Raw genomic sequence first — 19617 nt, forward strand, 5'->3', positions numbered from 1 at the left:
TAGCACTTGTATTTCTAATATTGAATATACACAGTAATTCTTATATTGAGTGAATGCGAATGAATCAATAAAAACCAAGAGGGGAGGAAATATCCTCGGAGTAGTTATCACAAACATGGCTTCCACCTACTCCCTGCTGATGGATGTTCCCTCATTTGTTAAGTCTGATCACAATTTGGTTGCATTCCCTCTCATATCATCCACTTCCATGGTTTCCCAACACCACCCTCTTTAGAGACTTAAAAAAACAACCTTTTACAACTGCAAAATGAAATTCCAACATTCTTCCTTGCTAATACCAAAACGAGTTCAGGATATGCATTCATGTATGTTAGGATCATTCTTCTCATTTAGATAAATGCACTGATAGGGCTGTCCTCTCCAGGACCAAATACAATGGCAAACCCAATAACTACCATGGTGGTCAATAGATATAAATAAACTTTAAAACTGAAGGAAAAATCTGCTTAGATTACTTTTGTGGACTGAATCACTCGTCAAAATGAGAATAAAAAAATGCCCCACCAAAAAACTGAAGGCAGCTATTAAGACCATTAAAGCCTCACATGAACATTGACTTGCTTTTGAGGCTAAGGATAATTATAAGTCCTTTTTCAGCTATGTTGGAAAACTAAGCAATAATTCACATCACTGTTCAGAACTTATCTGTAATGTCACCATCTATTCAAATCTTAGCGACTTTGCCAACATACTGGCTAATAGGTTTGCTGACAGTGTCTCCCCTGAGATAAAGCTTTCCACCCCAAACATATCAGTGTGTGTGTGGGGGATCCAAGGGCCACATTCTTTAAGTGCAACCCAAGACCAAAACTACTTGAGTCCTGACAACAGTCCAACTTGCCTTATAAACAATGTCAGCTAGGCCTCTGCTAATCCCTTCCTCTTGTTGTTAGCCTAAATTATGCCACAGACAATGCTTCTGATCAGTGATGCACTGTGTTGGTGATGCTGTTTCATAAAGATGGCTGCACCACTGACTTAAGCAACAGTAGACCATCAGCCTTACTAAATTTGTTTGTAAGGCCATAGACTGCATCATCACTGACCATTTCAGATTTATTAAAGACAGGTAATGCCGCTTAAGTCTTACAAGCTTCTTTAAAAAGGTCACATAGGCCATGGACAATGGTCATACTGTTCATGTGGACTGCCTGGAAATAGTAAAAGCATTTGATTTCATACCACATGATGATTTTCTAAACAAGTTAATAACCTGAAATATAGATACCAATGTGATAAGCTGAACTGCAAACTGGTTCAAGGACAAAACACATGTTAGTATCAATGATGCCCACCTTAGTAAGAAAAGGTGACCAGTGGTATTTCACAGGAATCTCTATTGGGCCCTTTCTTTTTGGTATTTCTTTTTCTGATCTGTGCGCTGACAACAATGACTGGCTAGATTCGCAGGTGACTCCAAGTCAGGTACAGTTGTTACATCAATAAATTATACAAATTCCCTTGAAGTGGAACTATCATGAGTTAACACATGATGCACCATACCTCTCAACTGTACCGATTTTTGCAGAATGCCCAGATTTTTGTCTCATATTTTTTGGTCTGTTCCTCATAAAGTTTGTGGTTTTCTGGTAAATTATTGCATATTGAAGTCACTGCATAATACTAAATAAAGACAAACATTTGAGTTTCAGATTTTATATCCTTCAGAAAATATGTAGTAATGCAAAACCTTTTATTCTAGCAACTTTCTAAGTTTATAGGAACAATATTTAAATTATGTCCCTATTTTGGGGCCTTTGTCTCCCCATTCTTTCTGGTTTTGTCCAGATTTCTTGCACTAAGAGGTTGAGAGCTATGTGGTGCACTGAGAAAGGGCTCAAACTAAGTGCTAAGAACTATAGCATCATCTCTATCAGTAAACAAAAAATTGCTACATCCTGCTGCATCAATGGCACTCACCTTTTGGATGAGCCTGTCATGACCTGCCATGACCTGGGCACCTGGGTAGATGTCTCTCTCTTCTTTAATCACCATGTAGCTACCACAGTGAATGAATCCTTCTATATGTCACAATTAATCATAAAGGGCATGTCTTCCAAAACGAGTTGTTCCCTGTACTCTGTCCAGGTTAGACCCATTATAGAATATAATGCGGCCTTTGGCATGTATCTCAATAGACCTGTATAAAAAAATCTCAAAAAGATTCCTGAGGTTGCTAACAAAAAATAATCTTGGGTCTTGGCTTTATCATGACAGGATGGAGTCACCATGTCTGTGCTCAGTATCATACAGACTCTTGAGGGAAGACTTGTACCTTGCTTTGCATGCCCTCAGGTATCACATTATCAGAGACCTCCTTTTTCTCAATGTATCAAACAGTGCAGGCAACACTAACACAAGAGATCTGACTCTACATCAGAGAATAACTGAAGCTACATGGAGAGATAGGAGGTTCATTACCCAGTGCCTCCTCTTGCACAAGAATAGACTCCCTTGCATGTAAAGCAGTGTGATCACTTATCTGGCTTCAGACATAGCTTAGACAATTGGATGGATACCCTTTGAAAAGGTTGGTAGAACTTTAGGGTGATTATTGGCAGGGCACACATGGTCTCTGATTTAATAGCCTTGTATTTCCCATGACTCATAAATAAAGAAGACTTTACTACTGAAGTTAAAGAGGAAAAATGTTGCAATTCAGAGTTCTAGACTCCACTGTGTCCATGCAAGACAAAAAATCAAAGATATCAGTTACCTCAAGCCTTCTGTTAAATAAAGGAAAAAATAAAACTGAAGATAAATTCTTTGCAGAGGGAAAGGAATCTAGAAAAGAAAACAAATGAGAGGGTAGCTTTCGGTTGCTCTGTGACAGAGGGTGAGCGACATAATGATAGAAAGAAAAGGGGGAAGGTAGTGTATACTGAGAGTCAACATAATCTTGAATTGAATTTTAGTGATATTTCTGTTGAACCTAAATCCAGCTGTAAGCAAAAGACAGAGGAATCTGTGCATTAGGTTCATGAAGAAAAATGACAACAAAAATTAAATAAGGCACAAATAGCAACTGACACTAAAGATAGTAGCCATTGAGACCGCAGTGTCTGTGCTGGTAGGAGAACAGTGAATAGCTTCTGTCTCGTTATAGGTGAAATTGAGGAAAGTCCCTGTGTAGACTGAGTTGGGAGGGTGGCCTAATGGTTAAGGTGTTTGCCTTACAAACACATAGTGCAGGGTTTGAGTCTCAGAAGGGATAATTGGCTAGGCTTAAAATGGCTCGCAAGGACAGTTAGCTTAGTCCTAATCTATGAACCTATGAACCACCTTCAGGTAAGCTGCTTAAGTTTTAAAATGCAATGGGAAAACGACACTTGAACAGTTCAAAGGAAATATAGCTAATGTAGACAAGATGCTCCTACTTGTTACTCATACTTGGAGTTATAAAATGACTTACAGACTGAACAAGGATAGAGATGAGGTAGAGTGTGAAATGTTGGTGATGAAGTCTTTCAGAAATCTCTTGATGGCACTAGCACTTAGTGAGATACTAGCGGGGATACCTGTGAGTAGTTAAGAATAAAGCAAGGATCTTAGCAAATGTTTTTCCTTAGAAAGAAGTTGAGAACCTCTGTCCTGGATGCTTAAAATGTGGGAAGACAGCCCTAGATGCAGGTTTAAAAAATTCTTTGATTCTATTGCTTGTCATGGAGTTGCCATCTGAATGTATTGTTGCAGACATTGTGTCATTAGCAAAAGTCAACATTTGGTTTCAGTATATTTTTATTATTTTGGACTATGTAAGTAAGCACCATGAAAGCTGTCCCACTATTATAGAACTAGTCTTATTTTGCATTGTATGGATACCTAAGGAAATTCTCACAGACCAAGGGACTCCATTTTTGTCCAGAATAATTCACCAACTATGCCACTGCTTTAAGATCAAGAAGTTAAAAACTTCAGTGTACCATCTATCAGATGGATGGATTAGTAGAGTGCTTTAACTGAACATTAAAACTGATGCTGAAAAAAATTATTGGACATGATTGCAAAAACTGAAACCAATTAATACCATACCTCATGTCTGCCATTAGGCAAGTGCACTAGGACTAGTTAATACCACACCTCATGTCTGCCATTAGAGGAGTGCTGAAACTTCAACTGGGTTCGGCTTTCTTGAATTATTATATTGTAGACACTCTCCTGGAGTGTTAAATACTGATTTATATGTGTATGTATGTATGTATGTATTTATTTGTCTTTGTTTATTGGGAAAGTCCAGTTGGGCAAAGCCCAGAGGGGAGCTCCACATTACATACACTTGAATGAGCTAACAGTCAAATATACTATATAACACTCAGAGCTACATAACTCAAAAGGTGATCACCATGTGACATACTTTATGTAATATTTACAGCATATTAAGCTCAGACAGATCTACAGAACATATGTACAGCATGTGAAACTCACAGCAACAGCCCATTCAGCATTTTTACAGTGTATGTACGTAGCACACAGACAGCAAGTAAGGTATATGGATATTTTAGTTAAAACAATTACTTAAGACCTGTAATCAGAGATATTTGGAAAGAAGAGAAAGCCCAATTTAAAAGTTTAATAGAACATGATACCAACATACAGGAGAGGTTGCAAGTGTTGATGCCCATAGTATGGGAGCACATGGCTACACAACGAGGGGTGTATAACAGAAATGCAAGCATCAAGGAAGGCAAAGCTCAAGCCGATGTGCTGGTTTGGTTCTCTTGCAGAAGAATCTTTGGCTAAATGGTAAGGTCCATGTGGAATAATAGAAAAAGTAAATGAGGTAAACAGCATGGTAAGAGAACACTAGAACATAAGATCACAGTAGGTTACTAGGCTAATGGCCCTAGAGCCTTTTTAAGCCTAGCCATTTCTGCCCAAAGTTTCTCAGTTATCAATACCCATGGACTGGAATGAGTTTGGTACAAGTCTGTACTTTAGGGCATTTACAAGCTGCCCCTGCCATAAGGGCTACACCTGACAAGCCAGGGGTGAATTTGTGATTTCCCAGCCATTGGTCCAAACTGCATTTGAATAGGCTTAGGGAAGACCTCTGTTTTACATGAGTGGTAGTCATCTGCATACAGACTGTAGAACACCTCAGATGAAAAAGATATATCTGAAAGATACAATCTAAATTAGTATGGCCGAGGATATAGCCCTGTGGGACACCCTGACTGTAATGTTGAATTTCACCAAATGTCATATGATATGTGCCATGTAGTTATCCATCTTATCAGGAGTACATCAGTACCTAGTAGTTCTAATTTATTGATCAGTGTTTTGTGTATGCATCCTGTCAAATGCTGTAGTTAAATCTATACAAATTACACAACACAATTTTTCATCATAACTGTTATTATATTGTTATAGAGTATCATGTTACAGGTGGTAATAAATCCAATTTTAACATATGCATGCAGATCTATGATTTCAAGTCCCAAACTTTTTAATTCTAGCAATAATTTATCAGGTATAACTTCCATTGTTTTTCCACCACATGAAAGTAAACTTATCAGTCTGTATGTTTCTGGGTTTGTCCTACTCCCCTTTCCCTTAAAGACATATTTAATGAGTGCATGTCTCCAGTCTTAAGGAATCTCCCCATATTTGTACAATCTAGTAAATAGATATAATGGTACTATAATTTCATGCCAAAGTGTTCTCAGGTCATTTTTATTAATTCTGTCTCCTCCCCGTGCTTTATTTGCATCCATTTTACATAGTTCTTTTTTAATATAATCTAATTTGATTTCAGTATCTGAGGTAACCTGGATGCCACAAGGACAATTTATCACTCCCTTTGTGGAGACAAACTGCTTTGCATAATATTTTGTAAATATATCTATAATCTTTTGTGTCTGAGAATAAATTTTAGAATTTTCACACAGTTTATCAGTTTGTATGCTTTATCTTACCACATCTTATGTATGTATAAAATGGTTTCATATTATGCTTAATATCTTTATATACATTTTCAATTTTTTCTTGATCTTGTCTCAGTCAGTGTTTAATTTGACTGTCTAGTTTGCTTATTTCAGTTTTCAAAGTTGTAGTTCAACTTCTTTTCCATTTATTTATTTTAATTATTTTCTGTCTTTCAATTTAGTCAAGTATCTTGTTCTTATGGAATTATATTGTCCTGAGGTTGTGTGCCTAGGTCCTGAAGTTAAACATTTCTTTTTGCATTCAAATAATTACTTTCAAAACTTTCCACATTCTATCTGTAGTTTTTGCACTGAACGCATCCCTCCAATTAGGTTTACGTAGTGACTGTTTTGCTTCCATATAATCTATTATTAATTTTCTGTGCATTGGTTTAGATTTCAGTTTGGAAGAATTATTCACCAACAAATTAACTTTTATAACCCTATGATCACTGCACATCACTGGTGGTAAAACTTAACATGAAGTAACAGTATTTTATTTACAAATAATGTCTAGTGTTTTCTGTTCCATGGTAGACTTGTTTACAATCTGAAGCAATTGTTTTTTTCCTGAACATACATTGTAAATAATTTATTTACCAATGTTATTGAATCAATATTATTCCAGTTTGTTTCTGTTAAATTCAAGTTCCCAGCCACTATTATTATTCAGTCCTGTGTTTCATGTAAGGAATGTATGAATTTTTCTAGGTCATCAGCCCTTGACTTTTGTGGTCTATAAATTCCAACAATTGTTATATGTTCCAGGGTTGTCTTTTTTTGTCACAGTTACACATTCTACAGTATTTGTGTTATTAATGGGCATGTAATAACCACAGGTCTCATAACAATCCTTAATCCCTATCATAACACTTCCACCTGATTTTTAGTTAGAATGTCTGTTACAGTAAAAACATTTATACCCTGACAGAACTGGTTTCTAGTCATTGTTTTTTTTAACCATGTTTCACAAACAATAATAACATCACTCTTGTGGGAACATAGCACATTTTTCCAACAAAAAAACATTTTTATTAATGCTCCAAGAATTAACAACCATCAGATATACATCAAATATTGCCATCTGTGAACTGTTAAACTTTTGACCTGGCAAAAATCCTGCCTTACATTTTTCAAATATTGAAAAAATATTTTCTGCAAAAATATTCTTCTCCTATTTTTGACAAGTGTATGCTATCCTGTCTAAACAGGTGTTCCCAAAATTAGGCTTGGATGCTCTACATATTTCATTTTTTTTCATGTGTGTATTTACCCAAAAAATCTATTCATTCATGATGCCCTGACTCTCCTTTCTTCATGTGATTTGTGAAAAACATGTTCTAACACATATGCTGTCTAAGGGGACTGTAGGTTCCCTACTAACAGTCAGCGAGTCCTTGTGGATGAGATAATTTGTACCAACATGAATAAAAACGGATCTCTACTTCCTAACATTAAGGTGTTCTGAGGCTTCTAAGGCCTTTCTCTCATCCTCTATTTTTACTCCTGGCAAGTATAACACTATTCAGTGTTTATTGTCTTCTCTGCAACTGTAAGTATCAATTCCTCTAATAACTGAATCTCCCGTTACAAGAATATTTTTTCCAACCAGATCTGACGAATCTTCAATGTCTATTTCAGTAACATCTGCTCCATCAATTTTTACTCATGGCACGCATAACACTATTCAGTGTTTATTGTCTTCTCTGCAACTCTAAGTATCAGTTCCTTTAATAACCGAATCTCCCATTACAAGAATATTTTATTCCGACCAGATCTGACGAATCTTCAGTGTCTATTTCAGTAACATCTGCTCTATCAATTTTTATAAAGGAATGATTTTCATCACCATAGTCTAATTAATCCCACTGTTTTCATTGCTTATTACATTTGCAAGCATATGGCGACTGGTGACTTCAAATTTAAGGGGGGTTGCAGGAGACAGCTGAATGGGTGGGGCCAATGGGAAGGGGTGTGGCCAACTAGAGGGGGGGGGGCTATGCTCAAAACCACAACAACTGGAACTTTAATTAAATACGCTGCCCTGGGTGCCAAACCGTCATTATGAGAGTCCAATCAAGACAAAATGAAGTGTAGAAGAAAAAAATATTTCAATGCATTGGCTACATGACAGCTTACTTAATATCTAGATGGAAACAAAAAGGTTGTGAGACGTGAAAAAAATAATTATTTTTTTAAATACATTACTGGAATGCCAGTCAAAATCAAGTATATATAAAAAAACAAGCAGCACTCAAATCAAAACACTTCTCCTTGCACTGCAGTTCTAATTATAATTTATATTCAGCTCTATAAAAGTACCAAGTAGCATGCTGAAAGTAGCAATCTCTGTGATACCCCCACTTGTAAAAATGTTTCTTATCCAAAAAAGACCTACTGCCTGACAACAACTATCTACTTGTTTCATAGGGAAGACATGGTCAAGTAAAAAATGAACAGTAAACAAAAAAACAAGCTCAAGATAAATTGCTTAAAGGATTACTCCACAGGTTATGGACCACACATGATAGATTGGCATTCTGTTTAGTTTATGGGTAAAGCCTGCAAAGATGACTGCAAGTCTCCGACAAATGTAATGAGCTTCTGAAAATACTGTAATCTTGTCCTTTATTACAAATACTGTCATACAAGCCTTATCTGCAAGGTCATGGAGCTTATTATCATGGAACTTATAAACAAAGACATTGGCAACCTTCAAACACAGGACCCCACCCAGTTTGGGTTCATGAAGGGCCGATCTTGTCTCCTAAACCTGATTGACTTCTTCGAATCTGTCTCCAGAGCCATGGACAAAGGTAAGTTGGTCCACACAGCCTATCTAGACCTTGCCAAGGTCTTTGACACCATCCCCCACTCTGGAATCATAGATAAACTTACTAAGCTGGACATTATCCCTACGTCACCCAATGGGTTGCTAACTGGCTTACTGATAGAACCCACACTGTAAAAGTAGCCAACTCCAAATCCAGCTCCAGACCAGTGACAAGTGAAGTACCTCAGGGTTCAGTCCTGGGACCGCTGTTGTTTGGCATCGACTTGTCTGAAGTACAGGCCAACACTAAGGGATTCTGGCTAACAAAGTTCCCAGTTGACTGAAAACTGGGAGCCATTATTGAATCCTCAAATGATGTGGATACTCTACAAAAGGGCCTTACAGAAACAGATGCTTGGTGCTAGAGCCATGGGCTCAAGCTCAATGCCAAGAAATGTATAGTTATCCCCTTTGGGAAAAAACATGTATCTATGAATTACTATATAGGTGGCAGGACACTAAACACCAAAAGTGTGATAAGACACTTAGGGACACAGGTAGACAGTGGTCAGACCTTCGATAACCACATCGCCACAACAGTCAGGAAATCCTTCTATGTGGCACACCTCATCACTAAGGGCTTTTCATCCAGAAAAAAGGAGGTAATTGTCCCACTTTACTCATCCCTCATTAGACCCATTATAGAATACAATGCCCCATTGGGTATGTACCTCTCAAGACATCTGCAACAACTGGAAAGTCCGCAGAAATACTTAACTAAAAGAATCACAGGCCTAAAGCAGATGCCCTACACTGACCGCCTTAAAAAACTCCAGCTATACTCTGTCGCATATCGTCTACTCAGAGGCGATCTCTGCTTAACATACAAGGCCATGTCAAACCCAGAGCTGTTGGACATGCTACACATAAAGAAATCCCAATCCCTCAGAGCCACACGCCTCAGGGATCTAAACCTTGTCATCACAATAAACAAAACTTGCTGGAGGGATAGGTTCCTGACCCAGAGACTCCCCAGACTCTGGAATAGATTGCCCATACATGTCAAGCAGAGTGCCTCTTTAGCCCTCTTCAAAAGGAACCTTGATGATTGGATGGGAGAAAGGAAATTCACCCCAGGGATCACGTCAGTCGCCCTGCTAGACAGGGGTTTAGGGAAGTAAATAGTGTGGGAAGAAATAGCCAGGGAATTGTAAATGGCTAGGCTTGTATAGGCCCTAGGGCTGATAGCCTAGTACCAACCTATGAACCTATATGCATTTCAATACCTAAGGCTTATATGTTATCTGGTTATGTAAATATTCTCTGCATGGCAACAAGAAAAAGGCTTTCAATGTTGGTAATTCATTAACAGTATGCTTACTAAAGCTTATTTGCATCTTACAATCTCCAACAAGCTTACCTGATGGTCATTAAATCATTGCTACTTAAACACAGAGCAACAGGGCACTGCGACAGTAAGCATTTTCTGAATAATAAAAAGCATAAATCAACAGTATAAAATATGACAGAAAGCCAGAACATTCTACAAAATCAAGGACATATGAAAAGCCACTGTTGCACTTGTGTCTACCTTGGATAGGGGAATACCCTGCATGCTTATACTGCATAACTGCTCCTTGCCTTGCTTGGACAAATCCAGAGTCACTGTATGGGGGAGTGGGGGTGCAAAAAGTATGTCACAATTTGAAATGTCTCTGGCTGATGGTGATAGCTGTGACACTCATACTGCTCAACCTCAGAGCAAGAAATATGGACAAAGCCATACATAGAAGTGGGACAAAGGCCCAAAAATAAGGACAATTTTTAAATATTTCTCTTATAAACTTAGAAAGATAATAGAATAGTAGTAGGTCTTGCATTAGTATGACTTTTCTGAAGGGTATGAAATCTGGAACTCAAATGTCTGCCAGTGCCATTATTTTCTAACTTCAATCTTTAATTATTTACTACTAATTTGCCAAAAAAATACAATTTTATGAAAAACAGACCAACATGTGATGCAAAAATACAAAATTGCCACACAATACAGCTGGGAAACTGTCAAAGAAGAGACACCTTTTTAATATTAGTACTGTTAATTTGAGCAGCTGACAAAATAAGAGAATCTACATGCATTTCTGAAATAAAAGTAACCTATACCTCTGATCATTACAGTTATTTATAATTGTGAATCCTCCACATTTTCTACAAAAATTGCCATTTTTGCAGAGGGATTATTAGGGGGAGAGCAACATTTTGAGCCAAAATTGGGGACAGTTGCAAGGTTTGGATATTCCTAATTCTATAAAGTGATTTATTTGCACGTACCTCTCAATCTCTTAATGCAGGAAATCTATTAGGGGAACATACAAACAGTGCTAAAAATTGCTCTTGTATAAACTTAGACAGTTGATAGAATAACAGGTCTTGCTTTAGCATGCATTTTTCTGAAGGTTATGACATCTGAAACTCAATGTCTGTTATTATTTAGTGACTTCATTCCTAAATGATTTGCCAGAAAACCACAACTTTTATGAGGAACAAACCAAAAATAAGAAGCAAAAATCTATTCATTCTGCAAAAATCTGCACAGTTGAGAGGTATAGTTCAGCCAGGGCTGTCTTTGAGTTTGCTGCCCTTCCCCCCTCACAAAATCATGGTTGAATGGAGCCTCCCCCTGCAGCCATTCCAATGTCCCATTCCTTGGTTATTTTGCCCCATTTACCATAAACACTGTAATGTGCATACTGCTTTACGTCTGTGACAATTTGGATTTCATTTGAAAGTTTTATTTTGCATTTTATGGCACAAACACTAATAGATATCTGCTAAACAAAGCAATGCAGTCTCACAATGAAAATAGACTTAGCATTAAAACTTCTCTGCCCTTGAAACTCACATTCATTGAAACAGCATTGAAACCCACATTCAAAGAAAATATATTTTAGCAGTGGCAGATAAATATTAACTTTGGGCTGTTTTCAAATCATAGGCCCCTTGCACACGAAACATACATATGCTCTTTGATACACCTTCCTGATTGTATTAAATTATATTCCTTGTACAATACAGTACGGTTGTTAGAAGGCATTTTAAATTTATTGTTTTGAACATTTTTTCCAGTAAACGATGAAATAAAATGCATGCACCAATAATGACAAAACTGCCCAAATCAGAACATTTCCATCATAAAAGTCTACTTAAACTTCTACAGTTCACCAGTATCAGTAAATATGGATAATCTCTGAAGAAGTAAAAGTCATTTAAATAATTCCACATTAAAGAGATCTGTGACTAATGAAGAGGTTGCTGTTAGCAAACAACTTCATATTTCATTGTTTCATCTACAAATAAAATGCCTGTTGCCCTTGAGGAATAAATTGCCTATGTTACATTAAAAAACAAGCTAGTAATATTGCAATAGCGAATGGATGTCAAACTGATAACAGGTTCATAGTTACTAGGTATCTTCACCAAAAAAGACTGCAGCATCCTCCCCCTTTACAACACAGTACAGTATCAGCAATGCATCTACCTACTGTGGGTGTAGAACCCACAGCCTTCTGCATCAAAAGCAAGTACACTACCTGTCATGCTATTAAGAATGCAAGCAGACTCAGCATAAGCAGCACTAAACTTTTGCTCCCCTGCAGCTCTCAGCTCCTCATAAAATCTACTCGACACTCAGCTATATCTCTGAACTTTGCAGCACAAGAAATCTGGAAAAAGTAAAAATTTAATGGGGGGGACAAAAGCCCAAAAACCAGGGACACATTTTAAACATTGCTTGTATAATGTTGGAAAGTTGCTAGAATAAAATGCTGTGTTACCACCATACATTTCACTGCCAAGACTTGAACCCAGGACCCTGTGCAAAACTGTCAGAGCAACATACCACTATGCCATATCAGCTGTTTTGTGAAAGAGATGAAGACTGAAACTTAAATGACTACCATTTAGTGAATTCAGTTCTCACCATAGCTGTCAACCTCTTAGCACAAAACACCTGAACAAAGCCAATAATGAGGGAATACAGCCCCAAACATATTCAGTGAATTCAGTTTTCACCACCTTAAGGGCTTAGAGGTTGAGACATTGATGTGGTTGTATGTATCCTGGGGAATGTTGTTTTTGTAGAGCATTTTGGATGTTGCTGAGGACAGCATCTGGGATGCTTTGAGCTTTGGGTAGATTGCAGTTAAGAGCCTCAGCATATATGAGTTGATGTGTCAGATCCATAGTAGGTGTAGTGTGTGTATGTGTGTGTGTGTGTGTGTATGTGTGTGTGTGTGTGTGTGTGTGTGTGTGTGTGTGTGTGTGTGTGTGTGTGTATGTGTGTGTGTATGTGTGTGTGTGTGTGTGTGTGTGTGTGTGTGTGTGTGTATATATAGGTGTGTATGTTACTGGCAATCTGTTTGGAGATATCAGTGCCTGTATGCGACAGCATTACCTCCAAAGACATAGTGTAATTACATCTCTCACATACTGTGTCTGTCTGTTTAAGAATACATGGTTGCCAGTAAACATGAGACAATTACTACATTGTCTCATGATACCCATTTCTACCAGGATTGCTACAGAGACAGTAGGAAAGTGCACATGCATGGTTGTGGGTCCCCTTTTTTGTGACCCATGAAGGGTGGTGCAATTGGGGTTTGCAACTAACTAAATTTGGAGTTGGTGGGCTGGGGATTGATCCAGGGTTGATCTAAAACAGTACTCTTGGGGTAATGATTTGCTGTATACCCACATAAATACTTGAGAAAATAGCAGAGGAAGTTTTATATGGAAAATTGCAGCTCTAGATGCCTGCGCCTATACAGGCCACTGCAAACCACTGCTGCACAGGTTTTAGGAGATGAGCTATAGAGAAATCCAATCGGTAAACAGTAAAAGAGAAAGGCCATATCAACATTCTGAAGGAATTATAAACCTATATATTTCGTCTAACAGCAATGACTTCTAACTCTTCTAAATACGTCAAAAGACATATGCCTACAGTTTAGGTAAATGATACACCACCTAAACCATAGAAACTAGAAATAGAAGGATTTCTGTTAAGAAGCAAGGAATTACTTTCAGATCCACCTGGCAGAACAAATCTGATTCAACACCATATTCAAGCCATTCTAGGAGAAGAGATTAACGTAACAATATACAGAATGCAGATGTCACAAAGAAAGGCTGGACAGAAATTAGTAAAGAAATGGCTTAAAACAGGTGAAATAGAGGAGCCAAAAAGTGAGTGCAACAGGCCTATCATTTGGCAATAAAACCTACTGAAATGTCTGGAAATGTAGTGGTTTTAAGAGGCCAAAGGGCATCTTAGACTTGGACGATTCCCCAAAGTCTATGACTGAAGAAATACTAAAGATATTTGAGAAGACAAGAAATACATTAAATGGCCTCCAGACATTGAAAATACGGCATCTGCTTGGCTCTGTCTAACACAATGCAGATGGCCTATCTAGGGCATATAGAGAATACAGTGGGCAAAAAATAGTGGTGTTAAGCTGGGGTGCAGTGGTAGCTTAGTGTGGCAATTCTCACTACATAAAGTGTCAGCCTAAATGTAAACACTGTAAATAATTCTATATCTGTATGTAATTTAAACTGCTATCATAGATGAGTCCTTATTCCAACCATTTAAGGTTTGGAAGTTTGTACTCTACCTTCTAGTAGCTGGATCCTGAGCTTTTTAACGATTATTGTTAGATTGTCATAGTTCAAACAAATGTTTATAGCTCTAGAATTGTAAGAGTTACAGAAGAAGTGTAATAGTAATCTGTTTGGTACAAACCTGTTTCTAGCATTGCTAGTATTCATTAGATTTTTAGGTCTTAAAACTGGATTTTGTCAGTGTCAATAAACACAGCATATACTAATTTTTGTAATGTTTTTGGAAAAAACTTGCATTACCCCACTTACCACTCAACCTGCATGCATACTGGCAGTAGCAGTTTGATTCCATTGCCTGTCACAGAATGCAAAATGTATTATTGTCAACATTGCGGACAATGTGCACTTTCATATGAGATGAAGTAGTTCTAGCTGTGTTACTTGGTTGTTGATATATTCAAAGAAATATGAAAATTATTACAATCATACCCATCAACCTCTTAACAGAAAAAATCTGGACAACGCCTAAAATAATGGGGGCAAAAAGGCCCAAAAATAGGGACAGATTTTAAATATTGCTCTTGTAAACTTAGAAAGCTGTTAGAATAACAGGAATTGTGTTAGCATGACATTTCTGAAGGATATGAAATCTGCAACTCCAATGTATGCCATTATTTAGTGACTTCAGTCCTCAATGATTTGCCAGAAAACCACACATTTTATGAGGAACAGATCAAAAATATGAGGCAAAAATCTGTACAGTTAAGAGCTATGATTACAATATAACTACATTGTATATAAACAACATTTAATATTTTGTCGCTACACATTAGACATTTCAAGTATCAATGGTGTTGCATTGCCCATCATCTAAGCTTTAAGAATAAAAAAAAATCTTTCAGTAGCTTGTTTCTAACCTGGTTTTGCTGTTATTAGTGTAAATATGAACAGATAATATTAGTCACCTGGACGCATCACTAGGATCATCCTAGAGAAATGGTCTGGAAATGTGTGTGACTAGGGTTTAATAAGTTTGTGTTTATTTAAGAACAGGAGGGAATTCTCCTGTTATTAGCCAGAAATGTGTTACTGTCAGTCTAAATGAAAATGTTAATTATAAGATTAAATTGAGCTTTCCTGTATTAGCTAGATCAGTGGTGGTTGGTGACTTCAAATCAAAGAAGAGCTGCAGGAGATACCTCAATGGAGTGGGGCCACCTAGAAAGGGGTGGGGTTAACTTCACAGGGTGGAGCTATGATACAGAGGGATCAACACTGATCATGCTTACCATGTTACATAAAATAACTGCTCAATCACTATTGCACATGCAGAACAATCTACCAAATTCTAGACTAAATCACATTTCAGAGCTAATGAGGTGTTTAGGTTATGCTGTAACAGCACAAAACCTAAACATCTCTAAACAGTAAAAAAGTGGTTGGTCTTGATTGCATGAAACTATTAGCAGTACACATAATGTAGTAAACATACATTGTACTGTATTAGGTAATCTGCATTTTGTACAATGTTGGGTGAAAAGTAAGGAGATTTGGAAAGCCCACTGCACTATTTTAATTTATTATTCACAATTCAAGGTCACTGCAATGCTTAATGTGGCAGTGGTTCTGAGACACACTGACACAAGCTTGTAAGACAGTTAACTTTACCAAAATACACATTAATCTTGCAAAGCCAGAATTATATCAGTAAAGAGCAGGGACAATCAACCCATTTCATTCACAAACAGTACCCCCCATTACCGAACAAAAGAATCTGCTTGACCCTGCCAGGATTAAATGAACATACTTGCATTCATTTCATTTTGTTAACAGAAACATTAGTCACAACTTATTTATTTTATTTATTTTTACATGTGTTAAATGGATTAGTCCGACTGGGCCCAGAGAGCCCTTTCTCAACAGAGACCTGAGGAGAAAAGCTCCAGGAAAGTAATTAGTAAAAATAAAAAAAAACTAACAATTCAAGTTGTAAGATACTTAACAGTACAACTACAGAGAGAGAGAAATATATAACAGGAATATTTGCAAGGCAAAAATACAGTATTTTGAGAATTCAGTAGCAAATATGAAATTTGGTTAGTATTGAGTTATATACAAGCAAATATAGCAATGCCTTAAAATAAAAAATAGTTTCTAATATGTAATATACAATTCAGAGTAACAACATGACATAGTACATCAAAGATGCATTTAATAGCATAGGTATTAACTGCAGAGAGAGTAATATGTGTAAACAGTTTAGATAGGAAATACCATGTAGATATGTTAATCGAGAGAGGAGGCCAAATTCATTAGGTTATATGTGCCAGCTTGCCTTACACAAATACGCATTCCATTTAATTTATAAACACATTTAAATATTTAATATTTAAATAATATTTAAAATAATATTTATTTTAAATAAATAATGTTTAAATACACATTTCCTTTTATTTATTTTATTTTTATTTACCCAGTTTTGTCCAACTGTCTTTAGTCAAAAAAAAACTTTTTAGCATATGTCCGGGAGAAAAGCTCTAACATATTACAAACATTTTTAAGCAGACATTCAGTATATACATGAACAGATATGAAATAACATACATTAAGAATGACTCATACTTTTGATAATTAGATTACATTCATCTGAAAGTACAGACAATTATTACAGTCTTGCAAAGCCAGAATTACAACAGCAGTAAACAGCAGGGCCAGTTGCTCCATTCACACATAACCACAACCCCTACTGCCCACCCCATCCACAGTATCTGATTTGATCTTGCAAGGTTAAAAGACAAAAAAAAAAAAAAAAAGATAAAAGGCAACACTGTTATTAATATACGTATTTTTTCACATAAACCATAGCAAGAATTCAGAACTTGTGGTCGATCATACTTCATTCAGATGGACGTTACTGTTGCAAAGCAAGTCAGAAGTACAACAGTAAGGCCAGTCATGTCATTCACACATACTAGGTATAGCCCCCCCAGCCCAATTTCCTACCCACAGTATCTGCTTTCAGCCTACATGTTTTAAAATAATGAAAAGAGAAGACAATGGTTACATTAATGTATTTCTTTGGCCTTCACAAATCTAAAAGCCTGAGGTGATCTTACTTAATTCACTCATGCACATTTTAGTCATGCAAGGCTAGAGGTTCAACAACAAAACATCCGCACAGCATTGAAATCTATCTTGATTGACCCTGCAAAAAGCTTACGTTAAAAAAAAAATTATCCACAAGTATCCCCCAAAATACATTGTGTACCTAGTATCTGTTTGACCCTCGCATGATATTTTATTAGAAAAAACGACATCCACAGTCAAGCAACATCCAAAGTATACTACCTCTTTAGTATCTGGTTAACCCTGCCAGGATATTATATTAAAAAAAATCATCAACGGCCCCAAAAATACACAGACCACTAGTGTCTGGTTGACCCTACCAGTGTATTATATTAAAAAAAAAAAAGAAAATCATCACTAGTCCCCAAAACGCATTGCCTTCCTAGTATCTGATTAACCTTGCCAGGATATTATATTAAAAAAAAAAAAGTCCTCAACAGCTCCCAAAACACAGAGACCACTAGTATCTAGTTGACCCTGCCAGTGTATTATATTAAAAAAATGAAAGTAATCAACAGCCCCAAAAACATACAGACCACTGATCTCTGGTTGACCCTACCAGTGTATTATATTAAAAAAAAGAAAATCATCAATAGTCCCCAAAAGGCATTGCCTTCCTAGTATCTGATTAATCCTGCCATGATATTATATTAAAAAAAATAAAGTCATCAACAGTCCCAAAAATACACAGACCACTAGTATCTGGTTCACAAACCTGTGGTAGTGGTGCTGCGGTAACGTTGTCCTCACAGCAAGACGTTGTCGCGTTCGATTCTCAGCTACAGCGTCTTCTGTATGGAGGCATGTGTGAATGGGCGTGCCTTCATTGAAGGTTGTGCGTCAGGGCTGGTAACTCGGCACGTAAAAATCCATTACCAAACATTAGCGGACCGGAGTTCCGCTGTGGCGACCCCTTACCGGGATAAGCCGAAAGACACAACAACTAGCATCTGGTTGACCCTGCCAGGAAAAAAGTAAATACAGAAATTATCTGGTTGACCATGCCAGGAAAAAATTAGAAATTATCTGGCTGGCCCTGTCAGGAAAAAAAAACTGAGAACTTAATTGATTAATTTTTTTTTGTAGGGGAGGGTCTAATTTACAAATAGCTTACCTTGGCTTCATTCACCTTAAAATTTGGTTCTGAATCTCAGATCAGTGATTAAACCATTTCCACTTTTTTATTTTAATAAGAGTCCTCCATCTCTTGCTCTCTTCCTCACAACTTAACTATATCCAGTTAAAGCCCGGGAAGAGAACGTGACTAATCAGCAGCTGAGTTATGTACTCATATTACATGACAGGCTGCTGACTTAACATTCCCAGTGGCTTCCTATTTCCTGCGGTTAAAACCACAGTGACTTCTGAGCATCTTCATTGATACCTGCAGTTTTCCCAATCCAGACTGTTTTAAAAACAGTCCAGTGACAAAAAGATATATAACTGGAACTTTAGCACTCATGCGAGCTGCTCCGCGTTCCGGATCATATCACACCTTTGGCTTTACACACTAGTTTCTAGTTCAAACTGCTACTAATGTGGAAAACAAAGTAATTAAACAATTTTTATTTATGTATTTATTTATTTATTTTGTTTATGAGAAATTGTGTGTGTGTGGGGGGGGGGGGGCTGTAGCCCAGCAATCCGATACCATGAGCTACTAGATTTGATTTGTTCAGTGAAAAAATTAATGCTATATAAAAGGAGGGCTAATCTGACTAGCTTTGCCCTTCTTAGAGGGAGATTTGATCTCCAGAGTAGTGTAAATGAAGACATGGAAGGAGAAGCTAGGATTAACCTGGAACTAAGTAGCTTCTCAGGAACAGCAATCAGTCTACGGCTTCATTTCTGCAGGTTTTTGGCACATCACATAAATCATTAATCCAGCCACTGAAAGGACAAAATGACACTTGTGTACTACATGGCTTATGCTAACGATGGTAAAAGGTGTTCATATTTGGACTTCCAAGCTGGAAGGTATTTTAAAATGCACATGTGCAGTCTATTTTTGTTTGACTTCTTGGAGTTACATTTTATGTGTGCAATTTCTCTGGTTCTTGCCTCTTATAGAAATCCAGTGGGAGTGGGGGATAGGGAGAGAGAGAGAGACAGACAAATCTATTGAAGATGAGTGAATTCCAACTCTATTGGACT

At 37.1% G+C, this 19617-nt stretch overlaps 1 protein-coding gene across 1 annotated transcript in view; it reads right to left on the reverse strand.

Annotated features, from left to right (window-relative positions):
• The window catches only part of CTXND1 (cortexin domain containing 1), a 129435-nt gene that overhangs the window by 50166 nt on the left and 59652 nt on the right, over positions 1–19617 (reverse strand). The window lies entirely within an intron of this gene.

The sequence above is a fragment of the Protopterus annectens genome, chromosome 7.part0 (assembly GCF_019279795.1).
Source record: "Protopterus annectens isolate FY-2018-M chromosome 7.part0, PAN1.0, whole genome shotgun sequence".
Lineage (NCBI taxonomy): Eukaryota > Metazoa > Chordata > Ceratodontiformes > Protopteridae > Protopterus > Protopterus annectens.